Below are 16,491 nucleotides of genomic sequence, written 5' to 3' on the forward strand. Positions count from 1 at the left end.
GGCTATGATTTCACACACACACCCCTTCGCATGCGTGGTTCCGTGGGGGTTGATGATCAGTCTGACTTCGGTCTGACTGGCAGCCTGAAGATCTCTGAGAGGGCACTAAAGTTGGAAGGGGATAGATTCCATACAAACGTAAGGAAGTTCTTCTTCACCCAGAGAGTGGTGGAAAACTGGAACGCTCTTCTGGAGTCTGTCATAGGGGAAAACACCCTCCAGGGATTCAAGACAAAGTTAGACAAGTTCCTGCTGAACAAGGACGTATGCTGATAGGGATAGTCTCAGTCAGGGCGCTGGTCTTTGACCAGAGGGCTGCCGCGTGAGCGGACTGCTGGGCATGATGGACCGCTGGTCTGACCAAGTAGCGGCAGTTCTTATGTTCTTATCCAGCTATTTCTTAGAGCTGAGGCAGGCTGTAGCATCTTCAGAGCATATGTCGCAGTGTGTAAGGCTATTATAGCCTTTGGGCAAAATAGGGTGTGTGGGGTGTGTGTGTGTAAAAAACCTATTTTTGAAGATTTCTGTCACATCCTCCTTGCCAAAATGCTTCTGCCGCTGTGGCAATCTTGGATTTCCCAATTATTTTCAAAATTCAACAGATCCTTCAAATCGCCTCGTTTTGCCTCAAAACTGTCAGGGATGGAGTCCTCAGCCTTTACCCCCGTCAGTTTTGCACTGGATGGATGCCGGAAGAGTATTCTTATGTCATGTGCCATGCAGCACGTGAAGGGAAGGCAGGAATGTCAGGCTTAGCCTGCCCTTTGGTCTCTAGGGTTGAGGAACCTCTGGGGGTGGGGGCCTCTCTAGTGAGAGAAAATCTCTTCTGGAGCTTCAGAACAGCAGCTTACTTAAGAATAAGAGAGTAGAAGCTGCGGAGCCCAAGGTGGTAAAGTGGAGTTAACTATGGGGACTTGGCGATGCTTAGTAAAGCCTTTTCTCATGAATTTGTAAATTTGATGTGGAGAGCTTATTTCGATAGCTGGGATCATCATATGAGGTCTGACAGCGAGCCAGATGTCATACAAGGGGGCTTGGGCTCCCACAGCACATCAGACTCATTGGCAGCAACTGACCAGGATCCTGTGGATCTTTCTGAAAGGAACTCTGAGAATGAGGGATTAGCTGTATGACCTTGCTGTCACAGAGCAAGTCTTCCCTGCTGCGAGATACAGGGTCACAAACAAAAGCAAGTATGCAGAAAGCAATGGTGGCCCTCGACCAAGGAGAGGATCCCATAGTACATTAGCTGTTCAAGCCTTCAGTGCTATTAGAGCTCAGTACTGACTCCTTGCGGGAGTTACAGTTAGACTCCTAGAAGATCCCTTCCACTCAATGTTCTATCGTTAGCGGAATAAGAGTGCAGCCCACATCTTTTCCTTGGCATCCTGATATGAATGTTTTCATCACAGAACACTGGAATGTTCCTGAGGGCTCTTTAAAGGTGCTAAAACAGTGTCTAGGCCAGGGGTGCCCACACTTTATGGGCTTGCGAGCTACTTTTATAATGACTAAGTCAAAATGATCAACCAACAATAAAATTAAAAAAAAACACAAAGCACACTGAAAGGCAGAGAAAATGTTAATTATTCATATTCCGGGTTTTTTCAAAGAGGTCATGGCAGATGACTCTATGCAATGTCACCTCAGTAACAAAATACAAAAATAGACAAATACACCCCCTCCCTTTTTACTAAACCACAATAGTAGGTTTTAGCACAGGGAGTTACGCTGAATGCCTCGCGCTGCTCTCAATGCTCATAGGCTCCCTGCGCTAAAAAACGCTATTGCGGTTTAGTAAAAGGGAGCCATAGTGCAAAATATAGACAGCAGATATAAATTCTCAAAACCGACACATTTTGATCACTAAATTGAAAATAAAATCATTTTTCCTACCTTTGCTGTTTGGTGATTTCATGAGTCTCTGGTTGCACTTTCTTCTTCTGACTGTGCATCCAATCTTTCTTCCTTTCTTTCAGCCTCCTGTATGTTTCCTCTCCTCCAGACCTCATTCTCTCCCCCAACTTTTTCTTTCTGTCTCCCTGTTCCCCCTTCTTTCTGTCTCCCTGTCTGCCCCCTTTCTTTCTTTCTCCTTGCCCTCCCCAAGCCACTCGGTTTGCTGCCACCGCCATCGGGGAACAGCCCCCAAGCCACTGCCATCCCAAACTTTCCCTGCAGAAGCGTCGCACTGACCAGCATTCCGCTCCCTGACGTCAATTCTGACATAGGAGAGGAAGTTCCTGGCCAACAAGGCATTTCTCCTCATTCCATCCAGCCTGAGCCCCATCTCTCCTTGATCCAGCATTTCCCTTCTGTGTCTGTCAGAATTACCATTCCACCTATTTTCCAGCATCACCCTTCTTTGTGTCCATCTCACCTATATCCCTATCTCACCACTTTTTCAGAATCTTCATTTGTCTCTGTCCTTGTCTTTACCCCATGTTCACCATTTGCCCTTTCAATGTCTTTATTTCCCCCCCCCCCCACTTTTTCAGCATTACTTCTATGTCTCTATTTCACCTCCTCTTCATGTCCCCTCTGTATCTCTATCCTTATTCAGTAGGTCCTGCTTACCCTTTCTCTTCTTTGTGTCACTATCTCCATTTTCAGCTTTCCCCCCTTTTCCTTTGTTAATGCACCCTGTAGCCAGAATCTTTCCACCCTCCCTCCACTCCGGCCCAGCCCAGTATGAAATATTTCCTTTTGTTTCCCTCCCCTCTCTCTTTCTCTCTCTCTTCTGCTCCCTAACCCACGAGTCCTGCATCTGGCCCTCTCCCTTCTACCTGCACCTGGCAAAACCCCCCTGCTCCGCGGCTCTCTTAAACAACTCGTCAGCAGCGGTGATCAAGACAAGCTGCCGACATCGAGGCCTTCCCTCTACGAGTCCCGCCTTTGTGGAAAAAGGAAGTTGAAACAAGCGGGACTCGCAGAGGGTAGGCCCCGACGTCAGAAGCTTGTGTCGATCGCTGCTGCTGAGTTGCCGAAGAGAGCCGCGGAGCAGGGGGTGTGGCCGGAAGCAGGTAGAAGGGAGAGGACAGCTGGAAGAAGTAGAAGTTCCGGAGTATGACATCGACCCGGGCCAGGATGATTTCTTTTTCAGGCTGTTGCTGCTGCCGCCACCACGCCCCCCACCCCCCCGAAATGACAAAAACAGCCTAATGCCCGGCGTTGGCGTCTTTGACGTCGGGGAGAGGAAGGCTGATAGGCCCGGTAGATCGGGACGGCAACACGAGTCTATCACGGAGCCCGGGATGGGCTCTGCGATCGACTCACGTTGCCTTCCTGAGCTACTGGTCGATCGCGATCAACGTGTTGGGAACCCCTGGTCTAGGCTATATCTTTGGTGCAGGAGTGTCAACAGATGTTCACTCAGCCTAAGGTGGATTCCTTGGTTGCTCAGGTAACCCAGTGCACGTCCGTACCAAGTGAGGGAGGCATCGTATTAAAGGATACGCAGCATCACAGCGTGGATGTGGTCCTAAAAAAGCAGTTTGAAGCTTTGGCCTTAGGGATCAAAATAGCTGCAGCAGCCTCTTTTGTGGCACACAGTTGTTATACCAAGATGCATGGGCTCACCCTAGCAGAGGACGAGCTTTTATCCCAAATTATGCTAGCAGGATTGGATTATGTAGGCGATGCGCCCTACGATATCATCAGAGTCATGAGTAAAGTTTCGGCTTATTCCAATTTTTGTAATTCCAGGCACTTTGACAAGTACTCAGGAGGAGCCTCATCTCAGAGATACTATCAGGAATCAAGTCAGAGATTCACAGGACCTAGTTGAAGCCAAGTCTACAGTCATTGTCCCTCTTCAACCTTCAAGAATATGCAATGACACCAGGGCTGAAGTCTTCCCCAGAGCACTGGAGGAAGACTCGGCATATGTGGAGGTCTGGGAGCAGGTCTCGTCAAGACTGCTGGGTGCTGGAGATCATTCAGGTAGGGTACAATCTCTAGTTTGCCCATCTCCTAACAGACTGGTTTGTAAACTCCCTTGTGGGTTGCCCAGAAAAGTTATGCAGAGTCATAGCAACAGTACAGAGACTTGTAGAAATTCAGGCCATAGAGCCAGTGCCGCCTGAAGAATTGGGCTTGGGCAATACTGCATATACTTTATAGTGCCCAAGTAATGCTCAGAGGATTGGAGACCCATTTTGGATCTTACACATCAGCGAGGCCCTAAAGGTTCCACGCTTTTTCATGAAAATTGTGCGGTCAGTCATTGCAGCAATAGTTCCGGGGGAAATTCTAGACTTGATGGAAGCCTATCTGCACTGGGCGTAGAAGACTTCAAAGCAACAAACGGATGGTTAGAGAGGTGGAAAATTCATAACGGCATAACATTTAAGAATCAGCATGGCGAAAAACAAGGCACAGATGAGTTTGGTGCAGAAAGATGGGTCATGGAAGTGTTGCCATCAGTCAAGTGACGTTTTCAACACCAATGAGACGGACCTGTACTGGCGGCCATCCCTGACGGAACATTGGTTTTCAAAAGCAGCAAAACTATTGGCTTCAAGGTGCCAAAATAACGATTGACATTGCTGCTCAGTTTTAATATGGACGGTAGTGAAAAGCTCGAGCCACTGGTGATTGGGAAGAATTGAAATCCTCGGTGCTTCAAAAACATTAAACTCCTGCCTGTTGAATATGAAAGCAATAAAAGCGTTGAAACATTTCACCTGCCTTAGTGTAAGCAGAGACCATCATAGGCTTCTTGGCTCTGAGAAGAGTAGCAATGACTACCTCTGCGTATCCTTTGCACTCTAATGTCACACGTTCAAGAGCCATGCCATAAGACCAAAGCGATCCAGATCATCTATGACTACTGGGCCCTGAGACAGAAGGTTAATAGTGTATTGCATTAGACGGAACAGTGCTGTTTCTATAACTGAACCGTGTTAAATTGTATTCGGTGTGTATTTTGCTGAATAAAAATTTTATTGCATTTGACTACAGCATACTGTGATTTTTCATGACTAAAAAGTGGTACTCTGATTAAGCGCACATGGCGGTCCGTTCCGAAGGGCGTGCACTTAAGCGGAGTCGATTACACTCAATAATTTTTCCCTATCTGTCCTAGTGGGCTCACACTCTTATCTAATGTGCCTGAGGCAATGGAGGATTAAGTGACTTGCCCAGAGTCACAAGGAGCAGCATGGGATTTGACCCCACAATCTCAGAGTGCTGAGGCTGTAGCTGCACCACACACTCCCTATTTTAATGTCAGTCTATCCTCAAGGATATGAAGAATAATATATTGCTTTAACACATTGGAGGAATGTTTGAGCTCCATAAATATTTGATTGGTGTGGTTAATTTGATGTTTCAGTTCAATTAATATGTTTAAATGTTTGTTATACTTTCAGAGCAGAACAGATTTGTAGTTTGGGGAGTGCCCCGTACCCCTCCTTCTTATGTTTTCCCATATAGGGCTATCTCCTGCTTTGGTACAAACTGAAGGGGACAGCAGAACCTTCTGGAGAAGGAGTAGGAGTTGAAAACCTGGTATGGATTCCTTCTGCACAACTTGCGAGTATGGGAGAATATCCTACTGTCCATAATGACACACTATCTACTAGAAAAAGTATTAGCAAGGTAAGAACCTAATCTGTTTTTAAGCCTACAAGTTACTACAGTAGTTTGGTCTGCTCAGGTAGAAAGGGTTTGAGTGCTGAGATCCCATTCTTAACATAAGAATGGCCTTACTGGGTCAGACCATTGGGCCATCTAGCCTAGTATCCCATCTTCACGGTAGCCAATCAGGTCAAGTACCTGGCAAAAACCCAAATAGTAGCAACATTCCATGCTACTGATCCAGGGTAAGCAGTAGCTTCTCCCATGTCTGTCTCAATAGCAGACTATGGACTTTTCTTCCAAGAACATGTCCAAACTTTTATTTTAAACCAGCTACAGCTGAGATAAAGTAGCACAGTTGCTGTGTTAATACATAGAAATGAAGGCCCTGATTCTATAAATGGCATCTAATTTGGTTGTCAATCATACGCTAGGTACTGTTTATTGAATCGCACCTAGCGGCGCCTAACCTTTCCTAGGCACTGATAGGCATTGAATCCTTAGGCGCACTGCCATTTAGAACAAGAATGTTCTTCTAACCACGCCTACTTACTGGTAGGCTCCTACCGAGTTAGGAACCTACTGACTAATTCATTTTCAATTCAATTATAAACTGTGATTAAACCAATTGAAAAAAATTAAGCTAGGCGGCTAGATGGCTAGGCACACTGATCTAGGCGCCTTACTATGTAGGTATCGTTTTTTAGAATCGGGGCCAAAGAACTTAGAGGCTGATACAGTAAAATACAAATAATTTCAGAAATGGGGATTTTTTGCACCCTAAATCCTAGAGTAATGCATGTTTTTGCATAATTTGCACTTTCAGTGTTTAGCATATGATACACAAGATCTTTTATGTTCCCAAATAAAATTTTTGCATGTACCGTATATACACGCGAATATAAACTGACCCGAATATAAACCGAGGTAATATTTTCTTCTCCCCAAAATGGAGGAAAAAAGGTTGACGAATATAAAACAAGGGGGGTGTAACATTCAAGTGCAGTGCCTTTGTCTTGCCCTGCCCTGCACCCTATTCCCCTTCCCTCGCTGCTCTGCCAGGCTCTGCATCCAGCCCTCCCACTCACTCCCTCCCCTGCCCTGCCAATCTCTGCACCCAGCCCCCTCCCTCCCTGTCAGGTTCTATACCCTTTCCCCCCTCTTTCCCGATGCCTTGCAGGCCTCCACCGGACCTGCCATGAGACCTGATGGTCCAGCGGTGTCCAGGTCAGGAGGGATCCCTCCCGCCTCCAGTCCCAGCTGAATCTAATTATTTTTATCTCCCTCCCGCCTCCCCCCCACATACCTTTTAGTTTCCCAGGTGGTCCAGCGGTGAATCATGGTAGGAGCAACCTTCATTCACTCCCGCCCATGCAGAGCTGCTAGCTAATTGGCTGCCGTTAGCGGCTCTGCCCATGCCCTTTATTATCCCTGGTTTTCCAGCAGTGAAATGCGGCAGGAGCGACCTTCCTTCACTCCTGCTCATGCAGAACCGCTAGCTAATTGGCTGCCGAGAGTTCTTGCAGTCCCCACAAAAATTTGTGGCAGCTAATTAGCTAGCGGCTCTGCATGAGCAGGAGCGAAGGAAGGTCGCTCCTGCCGCCATTCATCGCTGGACCACTAGGGAAACTAAAAGGTATGCGGGGAGATAAAAATAATTAGAATTGGGTGGGACAGGACGTGGGAAGGATCCCTGGACTACCAGGACTTAAACAGCAGTTCCGGCAGAGGCCTGTAAATAGGTTAGGGAGGGGGGGCGGGTCAGCGCTGACCCAAATATAAACCGAAACCCCCATGTTTGGGTCTTTTTTTGGCCTAAAAATCTCGGTTTATATTCGAGTATATACGGTAAATTCTATGCACACAATTTTATTAAATTCGTAGTAAACAGCTGGTACATCATCATGCAAAGCAGCTCACTGGTTATGACATTTTTCAAAAGAGCAGCACATGGAAGCTTTCACAAACTAAAATCTCATTGAAGTATAGAGATTTTTGCTGTTTTGTGTAAAAACCTAAGATAGCCATTTCATATGAAATTTTGTTGTGGCTCTCATTTGTATTCCATAGAAAAACAGGATAGTGAATTGCATATAGATGATATGTTGAGTTACCGTAGTCCATTAGAATGGTATCTGGTGCAAATACTTTTCTACTGAACTAAACATACCACCTAGAACAATGCTGCTTCCATGGTGATAGACTGGTTCTTAAACCTGTCCTGGGGGACCCCTCAGCCAGTTGGGTTTTCAAGATACCTCTAATGAATATGCATGGAGCCTGTCATCACTTCTATTATATGCAAATCTGCTTCATGCAGATATCTTGAAATATTGACTGACTGGGGGTCTCCTAGGACAGATTTAAGAACCATTTACCTAGAACCTGTTGCTTGATCTTTGTTTCTTAATTAAAAGGTGAGAAAATTGACCTTGTAGCAGTTTGATTCTCTTATTGAATTAATTGTCTTTTAGAAAAGCAATTCAGTTCCTACTGCTTCTAACACAATGCATAAACTTCAGTTAAATTAAACTCTTTTTAATGTTAAATTTTGAATAAATGTTTTATTGAGTTGTTTTCTGGTTATGGGCACATTAAACTCTCTGAAGACTTCTTAAAAGATAAAATTTTTTCTCCTGAAAGGCATTTTCTCAAGAAACTCGGAATTAAGGGATTTCACATATTTTGAGGTAAGATTGCAAGATGGATATTGTGGCTAATTTTGCTAATGTGAACAAATAGAGTCCCAATAAATATCATTGTGGCATGTTTACCAAAATCTATAGTCACTGTGTAGCAGCAGAAAAATTCCAAAATGTATTAGTGGCATTTTAAGTTCAAAGTAGTTTACTCGTTAGATTTTAAGGCAGTCAGCTTTTCCATCCCAGGAGGTTATGTTCAGAGCTTTAACAAAAGCCTTGTTGCTTCATCTGTAATAGCAAGTGCTGTGGCCCTGCCCAATCCAACCCAAGTTTTGCTCTCCCATCCAGGATACACTGAAGAAGGAAAGATCATTATCTCTACAGTATTGACTTCCAAACAGGTAGCAGTGCAGATGATGCTTTGGCCTGGTAAGGATCATTAGAGACTCATAAGCATTTTGGAAATGAATAGAGGCAGTATAGAGATAAAACTATTCTTTGTCATAAGCAGTAGATGAATCTAGAGACAAGTGGGTTGTATCCATTCTCCAGCAGGCAGAGATAGAGAGTACCAAACTGAGCTCTATCATATACAGCAGGGGTGCCCAATAGGTCGATCGCGATCGACCGGTAGATCGCCAAGGCAAAGTGAGTCGATTGCGGAGCCCATCCTGGGCTCTGTGATAGACTCACTTTGTCTTGGCGATCTACCGGGCTGATCAGCCTTCCTCTCCCCGAAGTCAATCCTGCCGTCGAAGAGGAAGTTCTGGCCAGCCAATCACTGCCTGGCTGGGCCGGAACTTCCTCTCCGACGGCAGAATTGACATCGGGGAGAGGAATGCTGGTCGGCCCGACGCAGGGAAGCAGGGAGAGCTTGGGGTGGCAGTGGCTTTGGGGCCTGTTATTGGATGGCGGCGGCGGCTTGGGGGCCTGTTCCCCGATGGCAGTGGCTTGGGGGAGGGCAGGGAGAAAGAAAGAAAGTGGGCAGGCAGGGAGACAGAAGGAAAGAAGAGAACAGAAAAAAAGAAAGGGGTATGAAGAGAGAAAAACAGAAAGGGAGGCAGGGAGAGAGGAAGAAAAAGTTGGGGGAGGGAATGAGGTCTGGAGGAGAGGAAGCATACAGAAAGAAGGGAAGAAAGATTGGATGCACAGTCAGAAGAAGAAAGTGCAACCAGAGACTCATGAAATCACCAGACAACAAAGGTAAGAAAAATGATTTTATTTTCAATTTAGTGATCAAAATGTGTCTGAATTTATATCTGCTGTCTATATTTTACACTATGGTCCCCTTTTACTAAACCGCAATAGCGGTTTTTAGCGCAGGGAGCCTATGAGCTTCGAGAGCAGCGCTGGGCATTCAGCGCAGCTCCCTGCGCTAAAAACTGCTATCGTTTTTTAGTAAAAAGGGAGGGGGGGTATTTGTCTATTTTTGTATGGTTGTTACTGAGGTGACAGTGCATAGAGTCATCTGCTTTGACCTCTTTGAAAAAATCCCGGAATAGGAATGATAATTAACATTTTCTTTGCGTACATTGTGCTTTGTGGTTTTTAAAAAATTTTATTGTTGGTAGATCATTTTGACTTGATCATTTTAAAAGTAGCTCGCAAGCCCAAAAAGTGTGGGCACCCCTGATATACAGTATACCATACCATATACAGTTTCTTATTTCCCAGATGGTATGCTCACTGGTAAGCCAGTATTCTCTATCTCCACAGATGGATGGATGGTCTCTCTTCAGCTCCTGCTTTCATTTCCTGCTTACTGTGACGGGAGAGCAGTTACTCGGTTTGGACTGGCTTGGCTTTTGTCTTTGCTGACTCAGTTGAGCCAAGGGGTTTAGACTTCCTGGGTATCTATTGCCAGGGTATAGAACATAAGCAGTGCCTCTGCTGGGTCAGACCAGAGGTCCATCATGCCCAGCAGTCCGCTCACGTGGTGGCCCATCAGGTCCAGGACCTGTATAGTGATCCTCTATCTATACCCTTCTATCCCCTTTTCCTTCAGGAAATTATCTAATCCTTTCTTGAACCCCAATACCGTATTCTCTCCTATCACACCCTCTGGAAGCGCATTCCAGGTGTCCACCACCCTTTGGATGAAGAAGAACTTCCTAGCATTGGTTCTGAATCTGTCCCCTTTTAATTTTTCCGAATGCCCTCTCATTCTTGTAGTTTTCGAAAGTGTGAAGAATCTGTCCCTCTCCACTTTCTCTATGCCCTTCATGATCTTATAGGTCTCTATCGTCCCCTCTATGTCTCCGCTTTTCCAGGGAAAAGATCCCCAGTTTCTCTAATCTTTCAGCATATGAAAGGTTTTCCATACCTTTTATCAGTTGCGTCGCTCTCCTCTGAACCCTCTCGAGTATCTCCGTATCCTTCCTAAGATATGGAGACCAATATAGAACGCAGTACTCCAGATGCGGGCGCACCATCGCCCGATATAACGGCAGGATAACTTATTTCGTTCTGGTTGTAATACCTTTCTTGATAATACCTAGCATTCTGTTCGCCTTCTTAGAGGCCGCTGCGCACTGTGCCGACGGCTTCATTGTCTTGTCCACTAGTACCCCCAAGTCCTTTTCTAGGCTACTTTCACTCATTACCAGCCCTCCCATTGTATAGCTGTACATCGGGTTCCTGTTTCCTACATGCAAGATTTTACATTTCTCTACATTAAACTTCATCTGCCATCTTTTCGCCCACTCTCCTAGTTTATTCAGGTCACTTTGTAAATCTTCACTGTCCTCTTTAGTCCTAACTCCACTAAGTAGTTTGTCGTCTGCGAATTTTATTACTTCACACTTTGTCCCTGTTTCTAGATCATTTATAAATACATTGAACAGCAGCGGTCCAAGTACAAACCCCTGCGGAACACCACTCGTGACCCTCCTCCAGTCAGAGTAGTGGCCCTTCACTCCCTCCCTTTGCCTCCTACCTGCCAACCAATTTCCGATCCATCTATGTACGTCTCCTTCCACCCCATGGTTCTTCAGTTTCCGCAGTAGGCGTTCATGGGGTACCTTGTCAAAGGCTTTTTGGAAATCTAAGTATACAATGTCTATGGGGTCCCCTTTGTCCATCTGTTTGTTAATTCCTTCGAAGTGCAATAAGTTCGTTAGGCACGATCTTCCCTTGCAGAAGCCATGTTGGCTGTTTTCATCAGTTTATTCCTTTCTAGATGCTCATGCTGTCTTTTATCAGCCATCTTCCCCAGAATCGAAGTCAAACTTACCGGTCTGTAGTTCCCCGGGTCACCTCTTGATCGTTTTTTAAAGATGGGTGTAACATTTGCTATCTTCCAATCCTCCGGGATCACGCTTTTTTTCAGGGATAGGTTACAAACCTGCTGTAATAGTTCCGCTATTTCCTCCTTTAGTTCTTTCAGTACCCTAGAGTGGATTCCATCCGGGCCTGGAGATTTGTTAGTTTTTAATTTTTCTATCTGCTTACGTATATCTTCAAGGCTTACTTCCATGGATGTTAATTTTTCTGCTTTATCTCCCTTGAAGATTTTTTCATGTTCCGGCATGTTAGATGTGTCCTCTTTTGTAAATACTGACGAAAAGAACATGTTTAGTCTATCCGCCACTTCTTTTTCCTCCTTCACCACCTCTTTCCTATCTCCGCATCCAGCAGTCCCACCTCCTCCCTTGCCGGCTGCTTCCCTTTAACATATCTGAAGAACAGTTTGAAATTTCGTGCTTCCCTGGCTAGCCTCTCTTCATATTCTCTTTTTGCTCTTCTAACGAGGTGACATTCTTTTTGATGTTTCCTATGTTCTTTCCAGTTCTCCCCGGTTTTGTCCTTTTTCCATTTCTGGAATGAATTTTTCTTATCTCCTATCACTTTTTTCACTTCTTTAGTTATCCATTCCGGGTCTTTTGTTCAGCTCTTTTTGCATCCTTTTCTAAATCTGTGGATATACAGATTTTGCGCCTCGCTTACCGTGTCCTTGAATAAAGACAAGGCTTGCTCTACAGTCTGTGATTTCTTTGATCTGTTCTTAAGTTTCTTCCTTACCATTACTCTCATCGCTTCGTAGTTTCCTTTCTTGAAGTTAAAAGTTGTCGCTGCGGTTCTCTTTCCCTTCGCTATTCCTACTTCATCTTTGAACTTGATCATATTGTGATCGCTATTACCCAACAGTCCCACTTCTTCCACTTCCTTTGCAGGTCCTCTTAGCCCATTAACGATTAGATCCAGAGTGGCATTCCCTCTCGTCGGTTCTCTGACAAGCTGCTCCATGAAGCAGTCCTGTATAGCCTCCAGAAATCCGGTCTCCCTAGCGCATTGTGAGATTCCAAGACTCCAGTCTATTCCGGGATAGTTGAAGTCTCCCATAACAATCGTAGCTAGTGGTGACAGTTGCCTACCTCTCCCTGGTAGCCAGATTTGCCATGATCCTGCACTCCTTGCTCCCTCCTCACTGGGGAAAAAAAAAGAAATAGAAAAACCCCAGAGGGAGTGCAATGTATTGGAAGCAAGGCTAGACATACAGTGTGGATGTTGCTGTTTCAACTGGTGTGGTGAGTACTACATGATTTTTGCTTCTGTGCCTGGGTTTAAAAAATAATAATAATAATTAAATAATATGAATTGAAATGAGTACCTGTTGGGTGCCCTTTCTGGTCTTTCTCCCTCTCGCTCTTGCAGTGGTAGATCAGGGCCTGTGGATAGTAAAGCCATCATTCAGGAAGCCTGTTGCCTGCAGCGTGCTGCTTCAATGGTGATGGACTGGCTCTTTGCTGGTGACAGTAATTTCCCATGGCAGTACTCTGATTCTGTAGCAAGGCTTCAGGGATTTCCCCCCACGCTGTAGGGACAGCCTTGTTGATGCTTTTCCAGTTATTTTTGTGGTTGGGCTGCATATGGGAAGTGGTTCCTGCATGGATGGTGGTTGGCGCACCTTTTCTCATGGCAGCAGCAGCCATTTTTGGCATTCAAAGGGACTTTATTGCCCTATGAAGCTAGAACCTGGCTTTGGCTGGCGGGGGAACAGGGAAGGGGATGTTTGTGGTGCGCTTCCCTCCCCCCCTCCATATGCTGGAGGAGGAATCTGGCCTTTCTGAGGTTCCCGTTCTTCTTTAGGGAACACCAGGCTGATTTCGGAGGGGGTTCCCTCAGCGAAGGGGCTTCACATTTCCCTCTAAGGCTAACGGGCTACTTCCTGGGCTGGAGGGACCAATGGCCTTTCTCAGTGTAGCTATTTTTAGAGGGAACATGCTTTGTTGTTCTTTTGGGAGCCCCTTTGGGTGGCTTAATTAATAACATTATAATTTGCAGGAACTCCTGTCTTTCTCCCTATTTTGTTAACTCCTAATAGGAGCTATTTTTGGTGGACCCTGTGAATGCAGTTAGAAACATAGAAACATAGAAAATGACAGCAGAAAAGGGCCATAGCCCATCAAGTCTGCCCATACCAATGACCCACCCCCTGACTTTACTCCCCTAGAGATCCCACATGAATATCCCATTTTCTCTTAAAATGTTGGTCTCAATCACCTGTTGAGGTAGCTCGTTCCAATGATCGACCACCCTTTCCTGGCATCACCATGAAACTTCCCTCCCCTGACTTTCAACGAGTGACCTCTGGTGGTTGAGGGCCCTGTAAGACAGAAGATATCATCTTCCACCTCTATATGTCCCGTGATATACTTAAACATCTCAATCATGCCTCCCCTCTCTCTTCGTTCCTCCAGTGAGTACAGCTGTAATTTATTTAGCCTTTCTTCATACGTGAGATCCCTGAGCCCCAAGACCATCCTGGTGACCATTCGCTGAACCGACTCAATTCGCAACACATCCTTCCGGTAGTGTGGTCTCCAGAATTGAACACAATACTCCAGATTAGGTCTTACCATGGATCTGTACAGCGGCATTATGACTTCAGGTCTTCTGCTAATAAAACCCCTACGGATGCAGCCAATCATTTGTCTTGCCTTGGAGGAAGCATTCTCCACGTGATTGGCAGCCTTCATATCATCACTAATGATCACTCCTAAATCACGTTCCGCCGTGGTCCTGGCCAAGGTCTCACCATTTAGTTGTGCCTGAAAGTTTGAACAGCACTCTCCACTTAGTCCTCTTATGGAGAACTACTAGTGTTAAAGCCCGTTACATTAACAGGTGCTAGAAAGCAGCCCCCTTTCCCTCTCCCCCTCCAGTTCCTCCCTGACTGTCTCTCCGTGGCCCCCTTTCTGTCTCCCCCCCTAAGCAAAGCTGTCTGCCTCCTAGCACACCCCTCCTTTCCCTCTCCCCCTCCAGTTCCTCCCTGACTGTCTCTCCGTGGCCCCCCTTCTGTCTTCCCGCTCCCCTAAGCAAAGCTGTCTGCCTCCCAGCACACCCCTCCCCCAAAGCAGCCCCCTTTCCCTCTCCCTCTCCAGTTCGTCCCTGATTGTGTCTCCATGGCCTCTTTCTGTCACCCCCCCGAGCAAAGCTGTCTGCCTCCCAGCACACCCCTCCCCCCAAAGCAGCCTCCTTTCCCTCTCGGCCTCCAGTTCCTTCTTGACTGTCTCTCCGTGGCCTCCCTTCTGTCTTCCCCCCAAGCAAAGCTGTCTGCCTCCCAGCACACCCCTCCCCCAAAGCAGCCCCCTTTCCCTCTCCCCCTCCAGTTGCTCCCTGACTGTCTCTCCGTGTCCTCCCTTCTGTCTTCTCCCACCAAGCAAAGCTGTCTGCCTCCCAGTACACCCCTCCCCCAAAGCAGCCCCCTTTCCCTCTCCCCTCCAGTTCCTCCCTGACTATCTCTCCATGGCCCCCTTTCTGTCTCCCCCCCAAGCAAAGCTGTCTGCCTCCCAGCACACCCCTCCTTTCCCTCTCCCCCTCCAGTTCCTCCCTGACTGTCTCTCCGTGGCCCCCCTTCTGTCTTCCCGCTCACCTAACCAAAGCTGTCTGCCTCCCAGCACACCCCTCCCCCAAAGCAGCCCCCTTTCCCTATCCCTCTCCAGTTCATCCCTGACTGTGTCTCCATGGCCCCCTTTCTGTCTCCCCCCAAGCAAAGCTGTCTGCCTCCCAGCACACCCCTCCCCCAAAGCAGCCCCCTTTCCCTCTCCTCCTCCAGTTCCTCCCTGACTGTCTTTCCTTGTCCCCCCTTCTATCTTCTCCCACCAAGCAAAGCTGTCTGCCTCCCAGTACAACCCTCCCCCAAAGCAGCCCCCTTACCCTCTCCCCCTCCAGTTCCTCTCTGACTGTCTCTCCGTGGCCCCCTTTCTGTCTCCCCCCCCAAGCAAAGCTGTCTGCCTCCCAGCACACCCCTCCGTCCCTCTCCCCCTCCAGTTTCTCCCTGACTGTCTCTCCGTGGCCCCCTTCTGTCTTCCCGCCCCCCTAAGCAAAACTGTCTGCCTCCCAGCATACCCCTCCCCCAAAGCAGCCCCCTTTCCCTCTCCAGTTCGTCCCTGACTGTGTCTCCGTGGCCCCCCTTCTGTCTTCCCCCCCAAGCAAAGCTGTCTGCCTCGCAGCACACCCCTCCCCCAAAGCAGCTCCCTTTCCCTCCCATCCTGCGGTGTGGCCGGCTCCCTTAGTCCCTTGCCGCCCCCTTCCCGCGGTCCCGACAAACATCCTTACTCCAGCAGGGGCAGCGCACTCTAAACACGCTGCTTCGTGGCCTTCCACTGGCCTGATTTGCAGGCCGCGAAGCAGCGTGTTTAGAGTGCTGCGGCCCCTGCTGGAGTAAGGACATTTATCGGGACCGCAGGGCGGGAAGAGAAGAGGAGCGGCGGCAAGGGACTAAGGGAGCCGAAGGTAGGGTCGGATGGGAGGCTGAACGGGGGTTCGGGTGTGCCGGGAAGAGGAGCGAAGACGCCGCCGACGACCTTTAGTTCTGACCGAAGTTAGTTTTTAAGTTGTAAGCCACAGCAGCGACTTCTCTCATGATCCCTGCCTGCGTCGGAAGCCTTCTCCGACGCAGGTACGGCTCGTGAGAGGAGCCGCGGCGGCGGCTTAGAACTTAAAACTAACTTCGGTCAGAACATTACCTTGGGTTCCGCGATCGTGTCCTGTTTGGTCTGCCACTGCCTGGAGGAGCTGAAGAGCAGGGAGTCCCGTGTACAGATTCTCTGCCAGCCAGAGAGAGAGATTCGTGCGCATGCACACTCCTACCTGCGGTGCCCTACATCTCACGGAAAACGGACGCACGCAGGTGGGAGTGCGCATGCACGGCTTAGGGTTTTATTATATTAGATGGTGGCTCCCATGGGGTAGGATACTGCTAACAGCAAGCACCTGGTAGGAAATGGCAATGTTATTAGGCATTCTTCTCACTTTGGTGCCATGCTCC

This window comes from Geotrypetes seraphini, chromosome 9, assembly GCF_902459505.1.
Source record: "Geotrypetes seraphini chromosome 9, aGeoSer1.1, whole genome shotgun sequence".
Lineage (NCBI taxonomy): Eukaryota > Metazoa > Chordata > Amphibia > Gymnophiona > Dermophiidae > Geotrypetes > Geotrypetes seraphini.